This window comes from Prionailurus viverrinus, chromosome C1 (genome assembly GCF_022837055.1).
Source record: "Prionailurus viverrinus isolate Anna chromosome C1, UM_Priviv_1.0, whole genome shotgun sequence".
NCBI classification, from domain to species: domain Eukaryota; kingdom Metazoa; phylum Chordata; class Mammalia; order Carnivora; family Felidae; genus Prionailurus; species Prionailurus viverrinus.
The window spans coordinates 203,591,551-203,602,265 of NC_062568.1; the positions used below are offsets into that span (position 1 = coordinate 203,591,551).

Sequence of the window (10,715 nt, forward strand, 5' to 3'; positions counted from 1 at the left end):
GGCAGAGAGAGGGGGAGACACAGAATGGAAGCAGGCTCCAGGCTCTGAGCCATCAGCCCAGAGCCCGACGCGGGGCTCAAACTCACGGACCGCGAGATCGTGACCTGAGCTGAAGTCGGACGCTCAACCGACTGAGCCACCCAGGCGCCCCAACCTCCTCCATTTCTAAGAGGCTCCCTAAGAAGAGATATTTGCTTTCGATTTTGTAAACAGAGCCCTTTCCCAAACACCATGGCGGTGCAGAGACATGGCCCCCTGAAATCCCACGGTGGTGGAGAACTTGCATAGCATTACAAGATTTTGGTTGCTGGAGTGTTCTGACAGAGCCACACAAGGCTGGCCTCCTGAGTACCTTCCGGCCACCAGACAGCAGAAGCATGGGAGACTGGCGGGTTAGAACCGGTGTGGAAAAACTCTCACTGGGGAAAATACCTGTCATGATGATGAACTGAAAAGCCAGGATATTAAAGAGCAGAGCAAGCAGGCAAGCAAACAAAAAATCTGCATGAACACCAAAATATCAACAGTGGTTGCCAGCATATGGCGAGGTTTTCCGTCCAGGTTTTCTACCAGGGGCATGCACTTCCCTTGCACTCCGGGGGAGAAAAAACAACTTTAAAAGGGAGAAAACAACTTTAAAAGCCTGTCCATCCAGCGGTACCTTCTAGGGAACTTTTAGAGGGGCAGCAAAAAGCTTCATCACTGGCTTACCCCCTGGCGTTACCATCTGGTTTGAAATTGTCAAGGTATCTACTTGAAATTGTCAAGGTATCTACTCCTCCTTATGCATCCCCCTCCCCCGTCTTCCAGGGCCCTCAGCATTTGCTCGTCCTAGACAGGTCACGGTGGTGGCCTCCAAGAACACCTGCCAGGGCGGAGCAGAGAGAGAAAGCGGCTTCTGGAGACGGGCTCCTCTGACTTTACTGTCTTGTTTTTGTTTGTTTGTTTTGTTTTTCAAGAACCATCCTGGAAATCATTCAGGCCCAAATCAGGAAACTTGGGTCATAGTCCTAGCTCTGAACTCAAGCAAGCACCTTCCCTTCCCTGGGTCTCAGTTTCCCCACTTGTAAAAGAAACAGACTAGACTTTCTGACCGCTGAAGTCCCCTCTGGCTCCGATATTCTAAGAGCCAGGCATTCAGGTTTAAGGGCTGCACAGGCTGATAAATCTAGGGCAAGAGAGAATAAGGGGACTGTTGGCAGCTCAGCCCAAGTAAACAACTCTGGATGGAAGGCAGGGCCAATCGGCCTCTGGAGATAAGGGTTGGGACTGAGGGGAGGGAGGAGTCAAGAATCAGTCTGAGGCCACAGCTAGTGGGAGAGCTCAGCACGGCCCCTGGGAGGGCTGCCTCTGGCCAGGGTCTTGGGGCAGTCTGGGCTGAAACGGGGAAACCCGAACAAGCAACCTGTTTCTTTGGGGAGCCAGAGCTCCCAGGAGAGGCAGCCAGTGTGCCAAGGGCTCGATCCAAGAGAAGGAGAACAAAAACTGTTAACAGGCCAAGCGGGCCACCTGTCCAGGCTGGAGAGAAGTGAGACTCTATATGAAGCAAGACAGAGATCCTGAGAAACCAGCAAACCTGTGCTAAACTGGGCTCTAAAACAAGTCTCTGACCTGATTGTGGTCAGACCTCCTGGGAGAACGCAGAGGAGCCTAGAGTGGTCAGGTGGGTTTCTGTCCCAGTTCTGCGGCTGTGTGCCCTTCCCCTCTCTCAGGTTTTTTTTTTAAGTCTTTTATTATTTATTTTGAGAGAGAGAGAGAGAGAGAGAGAGAGAGAGAGAGAGAGAGAATGCACGGGAGAGAGAAATGGAGAGAGAGAGAGAATCCCAAGCAGCATGGAGCCCAATGTGGGGCTCAAACTCACGAACTGAACTGTGAGATCACGACCTGAGCCGAAATCAAGAGTTGGACTCTTAACGGACTGAGCCCCCCAGGCATTCCTCCCCACTCTGAGTTTTACTCATCAAATGAGCGTGGTCCCCTGCACCCAAGACATTCTAGGGTCCTCCTGTGGCAGGTGAAAGACAGTGTGGTCCCTCTCCAAGCAAAGGGTAACTTCCATCCAACACGGAAGTTTCTCTTACAGCTGCCAGTGGCAAGAATGACCCATCCAAACTTCACAACCAAAGTGAAAGCAAAAGCCCGGAGCCAGAAGCAGACCCTTCACCACATTCTGGAACTTTCCTAGCGCTTAGGGAGAAAACTCTGCTCGGTCCCTCGAATTCCACCTTAATTTGGAGCCCCGGGGAAGAGAGGCCCAGAGCCAAAGCCCTTCAGGCTTCAGCCTTGTCCAGCCCTGGGGCTCTGCACGGTTTTACTGCCAGGCCCACGGAGGGAGAGAACATTTACCAGAACCATGACCCAAAAAACAGGAGCCCTGAAAGAGGCAGGTTGCCCAGGAGACGGGCTCCTGGCTCAGCCTCCAGCTTTGCCATTCTTCACACAGAAGCTCCTGGGTCCTGTGCCTCCTGGAGCCAGGGAGCGGGGAGCCACAGGTGGGGGGAGGGGGGGAGGAGGGGCGCTTGGACCCTGCCAAGGTCCCGGGCACTCGCCCGCTCTCTCTGGTAGAAGACAGGCTGGCAGCTTGGACCCCACACCAAATCCACAAACGTCACCCTTGACCGCCGGGCACGTGTTAAGACCGCGTGTTAATCTCCGCCTCCTGTGTGGGTCTCCACTCCAGCACCCCCTGCTTCATTCCCACTGCCCCCAGCCTAGAGGTCCGCCTCCTCCCACCCCCTGCCCCCAGCAGCCTTCCCCAAACTCTCATGTGACTTCACACAGCCAGAGTTATCTTGCTCACATGTCAACGGGATCCAATGACTCCCTTGCGTCTTTCTTGTTCAGTGATCCATACCGAGCACCTAGAACAGTGCCTGGGCCACGGAAGGCACTCTGTCACCATCTGTTGAATGACTCCAAGGCGCTCACATGAGAAAGTCCCATCTGTAACGACCAGCCCCCTGCCTATTCAGTCTAGCTCATTCCAGCCGCTCCGTTCCCTTCACTTTCTCCACCTTCCCACAAACCTGCCTGCCACTGCCTGAGCACACCCCTCCAGGCCCAGCACACCCCATTACCTCCACACCTCTGGGCCTTCGCTTATGCTGTTCCATCTACCCAGACACCCTTCCTCCCTCTCCCTGGGGGACTGATACACTGTTCAATATTCCAACATTCTTTTTTTAGCAGGACCTCCTCAGCCTGAGTTATTTTCTGTCTCTTGTTCTCGTCTAAGCCCTGTGACATAATTTCCTACAGAATACTTGCTAGGGGCTAGGCATGAAGGTCCCACTTAGGAGGGCATCATTCCCAGAGTACAGATGAAGAAACCGAGGCTCGGTGAGGCAGGTCACACACAGTGAGCCAGTGCTGGGGCCTGACTGTATCACCGCCTCCCAGCAATGCTTGTCATTTACCAGTCACGAGGCTGGGAGATTTTAAGGCCCCTGGGCCCTGCATCCCTGGGGCAGGCCTGGCCCTCGCACAGCTCCCAGGAGGTCCCAATCACCCAACCCCTGGACAGAACCTCCTGAGGAGCAGATACACAGCCAGCCTCCTCCCCTTCCTCTCTCTTCTGCCTTTTCTCCCAGGCTGGGCAGTACCTCTGGCAGGCTGCAGAGGAAGTGTTTGGAGGGAAAGGGGCTCCTTCCCAATTCCACGTCTTCCTATAAACTTAGGACGAGATCCTCGTGTGACAAGTCTCCAAAGCGCAAAAGCCGTTCACAGGTCCCAGAGCCGACCTTTCAACTAGAGAAGCTATGCTCCAAACAAACCACGCAGAACGAAAATCAAAATCCAGCCCTACAGGGTAACCCCTCTCCAGTGGCACTTCTGGGTTGACCCCGGCCCCGGCCCCGCCCCCGCCGCCGCGGCCCCGCCCACCCAGGCCCCGCCCCCGCCGCTCCCGCGGAGCCTGGGTTCCCAGGGCCCGGACCACCCGCGCGGCTTGGAGGGATCTGGCCGGGGGCCACCCAAGCTCAACCGAGAGTGCACAGGTGCCGCACGGCAGCGACCGGCCGGGGAACCGTAAGGACATCCAGGTTCCCTGTCCCCCCACCTCTCGGTTACGGAAAGCTTGCTTTCTCTAGGTGACCATCCCGGTCAACCAGACTTGGCGCTCCCAGGCCACACGTCTCCCGTCAGGAAGCAGACAAAAGATCTGGGTTGGACGGCAGGCAAGTACCTGCTGTGTGCCAGGCACGAGTGCCCCCGCCTCATCCCAGGGGGCAGTCATGCGCATTGAACAGCGAAGAAACTGAGTTTCACCCCACTTTGCTCGCGCCCGGTTTCTCACCGTTTTGGTTTTTTTTGGTTTTTTTTTTTTTTTTTCTAGTACGTGAAACACACACTCCAATCGAAATCCCTGAAAAGCCTCGATTTCCACAAAAGTTAGGGATGGGAGAAGGGGGGTCCATCGCGCAGCGCCAGGGTGGTTTCCGGGGACTCCCTGGGAAGCTCGGCTCTAAGTACGGGTGGAAGGTGCCTCTTGGGGGAGGCCAAGGGTTCGAAACCCGCCAGGAGGAGGGCACCTGTCCCCGCCCACGGGGAGCCCCGGAGGCCGGGCGCCTTCCCCCGGCGGAGGCCAGCGCGATGCCGGGAGGCGGGGGGTCCCGCACCGCTGGGGCGCGGCTCCGGCGACTGCGGGTTCCGAGTCCTCCCGGCCGCAGACCCGGGACAGGAAGCTCCCGGACGGACGGACAGACAGACCCAGCCTGCCCTCGACTCCCTCCCCGGCCGGGCGGGGAGCCAACACTCACTCCGCCGGGCGCCGCGGAGCGGAAGGCGCTGCGGCGCAGACTCACCCGGGCGGCTGCGGGGCCAGCTCGGTCACGGTCGCACTACCGGGGACCGGGGGCTCCACGACCCCGTCCCCTCGGGCTGCCTCTTCCGGGGCGCTGTGATCCCAGGGCTCGGGGAGTCCCGACCCAGCGAGGCGGTGGCGGAGAGGGCGCACCGCCCGCGCCGGGACCGGGATGGGGACGCAGGAAGCGCAGCCTCGAGGCGCCGGCGTGCAGGAGGGAGGGACGGCGAGAGGCCGAGGGCGGCGCCGGCCCCGAGCGGCCTCGGGCCCGGAGAGGCGCCGCCCACCGGTCGACCCTCCCGCCCTGCCCTCCGCGCCACCCCCAGGCCGGCGGCACCCACGTCCTCGGGTGGGCTGGGGGAGTGCGGGGCGGGGACGCTAGGCCAAGTCCTCCCCCGCCCCCTGCCGCTAGGAGTTGGCGAAGCAGGGGTGGGGGGAGGGAGCAGGGTCCAGACATCCCCAACCCCGGGCCGCGGAATGGGACGTGGGGGTGGGAGGGGGGGAGGGTGACTCGGACCGGAGTCCAGGTTAGTTAAGGGTTAAGTAGAGCTGGGAGACTCCTCCGCCCCGGAGGCTGGTACGGCCCTGCGGACCCGCCTGCCGCGCCTCTACCTGGCGGGACGCTCACCTGGCCGCCCGGTGCGCCGGCCTCTACCTCCACTTCCTGGGGAGGCTGCCGCCTCCCTCTCCACCCTAGGGCGTGTTCGGGGCGCCGGGGCCCGCCCGCACCGCCCTGGGCAGGTGGTTTGCGAGGTGACTGATGGGTGGAGTCGGGGAAGAAGGAAGCAGGTTTTTAAAAAGCGAGTGGGCTCCTGCCCTCCGCCCGGTCGCCCACCCCTCCCCCGTCCCCTGAGCACCCCCTGCGGGTTCCCGGTGGCCCGGCCCCGGGTGGAGCCCCTTCGGGGAGCCCGCGCCTGCTTACGGGGTGCGGGCGCCCTGGCCGGAGAATTTCGCCTGCCCGGTGCTCTTTCCCAGCTTTCCGGAGAACTTTCCCGGTGGAACACGGGCTGTCGTCGTCCTGACCACCGGGATGCGGGCGGCGGCCCACCTCTGTTTAGCGCCTCAGAACCGCTGCCTGAGACCTGGCTCTGGGGAGGGTAAGCCCGAGCTGGCGAGGGCGCCTCTGCCCCCCGCACCTGGAGGTTTGCCCTGGAACCCGTGCGGCGCCCAAAGTGATCTCAGCCAGGCCGCAAAAGAAGCTGGATTCTGAACACAGGGGGAGAAGGGAAGCCGCCTCCTCTCCCAATCTCGGGTTGTTTGAATTCCAAGAGAGGACAGGCCGGGGTCCCCTTCTCGGTCCAGTTCTTTGAAGTTCAAACCCTGAGAAAAGCCAGTAGGCAGCTGGCCGGGTATCAGAGACTATCCCTGAGGACAGAAGGCGCCTCCTACTGGGAATCGGCTGTGTCCGGGATGAAATTAGACACCCTGGTGGAATCGCAATGGAGTTCACTTCCAAACTGCCAAGTTCACGGGTCGCCATCATCCCAACGTGTGTATACGTATGTTGTCCCATGTGGGTATTTTTTTTTTCCCATTGTTGCCTTTTAACTTGAACAGTTGCCGTCTAACAGGACCCTCGTGTCCACAAATAGGCATATTTGGGGCTGTCTTGTGATTTGGGGGTGAGGAAAGCATTTAGGGAAACAGTGATGCGTCTCCATGAGTATGACAGTAACATCTCTCACATCCTCACTATGGACCTGTTGCCAGGCAGCTACTCACTGCCCAGCCCACTTAATCCTTGTAACAACCTCAGGGATACTTTTGGGTTACACCCATTTTATAGAAGAGAAAGCTGAGGCTCTGAAAGGTGAGGTCATCAATTGCCCAAGGCCACACAGCTGGGAAGTATCAGGAGTTAGATCCCAGCTCGTGGGCTCCAAAGCCCGCGCTCTCCCTGCTTTGGGAGAACTCCTTGTCACTGTGCACACACTCTCCCCCTTGAGACAAGGTTCCCTGCTTCTCCTGTCTGTCCTTCAGGAAAAGAAGTCGCTTCTGTCTCACTCTGCACCGTGGCATAACTCTTTACAAAGTCTGCCTCCTGCTCTCCTTGAGGATAGGGACCGCTGTGTCCCGCCCACTTCTCCTGGCCCTCGGCAGGTGCTTAATTAATTTTGGGGGGGGGGGGATGAATGAGAGCCCCAAATAGTCACATTATTTTATTGAATGGGGGAGAACTCTCTGTGTAGGCAGGTGCCCGTGCTGACAAGCTCACATCGGAGAGCTGTATATTCCATCACCAAGTTTAGACCATGAATTTGGGAAACTTCCAGTCTCCAGATGGTTGATGGGAAACAGTCCCACTTTCAGATAAGACCCAGGATCCGGCTTTCATTTCACTCTGCAAGACCGACTTTGGAGAGGCCTGGACCGGGGAAGATCATTTCAGACCGCGGCTGCAGCTCCTACCTGCAGGCAAAGGGCGTCAGTACTTTTCCATGCCACCCAGCTCTGCTGCAAACCTAACCGGGCAGGTCTATCTCAGCAAACCATCCTCAGAGTGTTCCTTTTAGGCAGCTCACCCTGGCTGATCTGGGGAGAGGCTGGAGAAATTCCCATCCAAAGCAGAGCCACAGGCAAAACTAGAAACTGGCAAACTTGTTGGTTTTTTTTTTTTTTTTTTTTTTTTTTGCCACGTCTCTCCTTGTCCTCCTAATCCTACCCTTCACAGCCCTTTCCCTCTACACGGTGGGTTTCTCTGATTCTTCTCTGGTTCGCTGGGTCTTATTGAGGAGCCAGACTTGACTGACAAGGGCCCAAGATATGTCCTTGGGGAAAGAGCCAAAGAAGTAAATCTCGAACGGTGGAAATTCTGTTAGCCGTGACCATAACAGGCAGTGGGGGAAGACGATGATTCCCATTTACTGAGCACTATGTTTCAAGAGTTCTGGAACATTGTATTGCTTAATCCTCAGAACAGCCTTAGAAGGGAAATTCTATTATTTTGGTGTTTCAGGCCAGGCTAACTGAGACTCAGAGAAATTACACACCTCCATCTGCTAACAAGTGGCAGGACCAGGATTCGAACTGATGTATGTGCTTGCTGTTAACCACTAGGCTAGGAATTCCAGGGGACAGGAAGGATCAGGGCTGCCCAAAGACATTCATATTCAAATGCCCCTTCGAATGCAGATGTGTTACCTTACATGGTAAGAGGGATTTTGCAGATATGATTCAGTTAGGGCCCTTGACGCGGGGGGGGGGGGGGGGGGGGGGGGGGGGGGGGTGATTATTCTGGATTATCCTGGTGGACTGGGTGTCGTCACAGGGGTTCTTAGAAGAGGGAGGCATTGAGGGTCAGAGAAAGAGATGTAATGGTAGAAGCAGAGGGCAGAGCGATGTGTGCTGGGAGGGACTATGAGCCCAGGAATGTGCTAGAAGCTCCTAGAAGGTGGAAGAGGTCAGTGATGGATTCACCCCTGGACCTTCCAGAAGGAGCACGGCTTTGCTGACACCTTACTTTTAGCCACCGAGACAGAGTTTGGACTTCTGACCTCTAGAATTGTACGATAATAAACTCGTGTTGTTCTAAGCCATGAAGTTTGTGGTGGTTTGTTGCAGAAGCCACAGGAAACCAACAGGTCTTGCAAACTCAGCCATGTAGACAGATGTAGACGCCTACCTTTGTCCACCATCAATCTCTTCTCCTAAGAGGCACCGTGATCCAGCCTGAACCATGAATTTAGGATGAGGCTGGGATTTCATTAGCTCCGTCTTTTCGTTTCTGAGTCCTCTGCTGCTTATGAGCTGTGTGACGCTGGGAAGATATCTTGTCCTCTCTGAACCTCAACTTCCTCATCTGTAGAAACAGTGATGCTAAGGGGTGCCTGGGTGGCTCAGGCGGATAAGCATCCTACTTTGGCTCAGATCACGATCTTGCAGTTGAGGAGTTCAAGCCCCACATCCGGCTCTGTGCTGACAGCTCGGAGCCTGGAGCCGGCTTCAGATTCTGTGTCTCCCTCTCTCTCTCTGCCCCTCCCCTGCTCACACTGTGTCTCTCTATCTCTCTCAAAGGTAAATAAATATTTAAAAAATTTTTTTAAATTGGTGCTAATAATACCTACTTTGCAGGAACCAGTGCCATCTGAACACGATCACTTGGGGCACCAGCCTGTCCCTTTCCAAACGTCTGGATTCTAAGAGGAGAAGACGCTCCTCTGAGCATTCTCCTGGCAAACATCTCTGCTCTCTCGGGCTGAGTGGGCAAGATGCTAATTTAAAATATTAGACTGTCTCCGGCTGGTGACTAGTCCTCAATCGGTCAGGAAGTGAAGCTGAAAATCTACTTAGAGGAATAGATAACCACGTAGAACTCACCCAGGTTCTCAAGAACAGGTGTTCAGGGATTTTCATGGCTGACTACTTATAACAGCGAAAAACGGTTACCAACCCGAATGCCACCAGAAGAGAGCTGCATAAATTCTGGTGTGGGCTTGTGCCGGAATGCTGTGTGGACGTGAAAAAGAAGGAGAAAGAGCTATCTGACAGGGAAGAGTATCCAACATGTGTCATTAACTGAGAAAGGCAAGGGACTGAACATGATCGTGCCACACAAACGGTTTTCTTTTTTAAGATGTAGACACATATATTTTACTTATGCCTAGAAAATGCATGCAAGGGGTGCCTGGCTGGCTCAGTTGGTAGAGCAGGTGATCTTGGAGTTGTAAATTCGAGCCCCATGTTGGGTGCCGAGGTTACTTAACAAATACATATTAAAAAAAAAAAAAGAAAAGAAAATGCATGGGAGGAATGAAACCAAACTCTGGTTACCCTTGGAAATGGAAAAGTGAAAGTGTGTGTGTGTGTGTGTGTGTGTGTGTGTGTGTGTGTGATGGGGGACATAATTTTTTTCAATAAGAATGTATAAAATTAATAGCATAAACAAAGAAAAAAAAAGGAGGCCAGGACCCTTGGCTCCTGTGTCTTCCCTGCTGCCTCTCTTTTCCTTTAGTCCATTCTGAGCAGGTGACTCCTTCTTCCCACTTACTCTTGACGCGGCTCATTTCTAAACCCTTGAGGGGCTGAGCAAGGTCTCCACTGCGTGACTCTTGCCAGAGTCAGCAGTAAATCCCATACGTACGTGTACTTGGAACGTGGCCTTCATCTGGAGCGGTTCACATCAGTCACTGGGAAGGGATGTGTCTTGCGTGCGGGCGTCACCTGTGACATACTGAGCCAGCCTCTCGGAAGCTTGAATCAGGACTGCGTGACAGAGACATTGTGCTCATAGAGTGCACGGTGAAATCGGGTAGTGGGCCTGTCGGCTTAAAGGAAACCGGGTTCATCCCACTTCCTGGAAAATGTGCGTGTCAAAAAATACGTCTCTACCTGAGTGGCCAGTGTAACTGGGCCTGTGTGGACGAATCAGACAGCCCAGGATGGAGCTAGTGAGGGCCTCACGGCATTAGAGCACAGCGTCTTGAGGCCCGTGGGCACAGACAGCCCCGATTCTCTCTCCTTATCACCCATGTTCTTTGGTGTCCCATCCCCTAGAACCTTCTTCTATGTCTCCTCTGCAGTGTGGTTCGTCCAGCTGCTTCCTCCCTGGCGTCCCTGCTCCCAGCCCGTCCCCTGGAAGGTCTTCTCCGTGTCGCACGGTTAGCACTGTGACACACAGGCCTGAGCCCCGGTTCCCCAGGGCCCTAGCACCGAGTCCAGACTTCTTGCCCAGCATACGAGGACTTCCTAACTGCTCAGCCTTGCTCATCACTCCCTCAGGCTGCAGGCTCTGTCACTCTTCCGTGGTCGCTTTTCCATCAGTGATGAAACCTTTCCCAGAAGCTCCCTGGGAACTTGCTTGATACCTCCCTCGCGGGGACTCGGGCACATACTCATTCTGAAACCCGTCACCGACGAGGGCCTTCGAGACCGCTGTGGGCTCTCAGGATTCACCTGGGATCACGGGGGTCGGTGC

General features: G+C 55.8%; 1 protein-coding gene across 5 annotated transcripts in view; it reads right to left on the reverse strand.

Moving 5' to 3' along the window:
• The window catches only part of TMEM51 (transmembrane protein 51), a 54,129-nt gene extending 49,019 nt beyond the window's left edge, over positions 1 to 5,110 (reverse strand). For 3 of the 5 annotated variants that reach the window (XM_047871380.1, XM_047871374.1, XM_047871373.1), the window contains exon 1: positions 4,803 to 5,110. The gene's annotated coding sequence lies outside the window, so the exon portion shown is untranslated. Of the gene's footprint in view, positions 1 to 3,602; positions 3,813 to 4,802 lie in introns of those variants that run through there. The other 2 variants (XM_047871379.1, XM_047871377.1) reach the window with 1 other exon arrangement.
• Between the last annotated feature and the right edge of the window lie 5,605 nt (positions 5,111 to 10,715).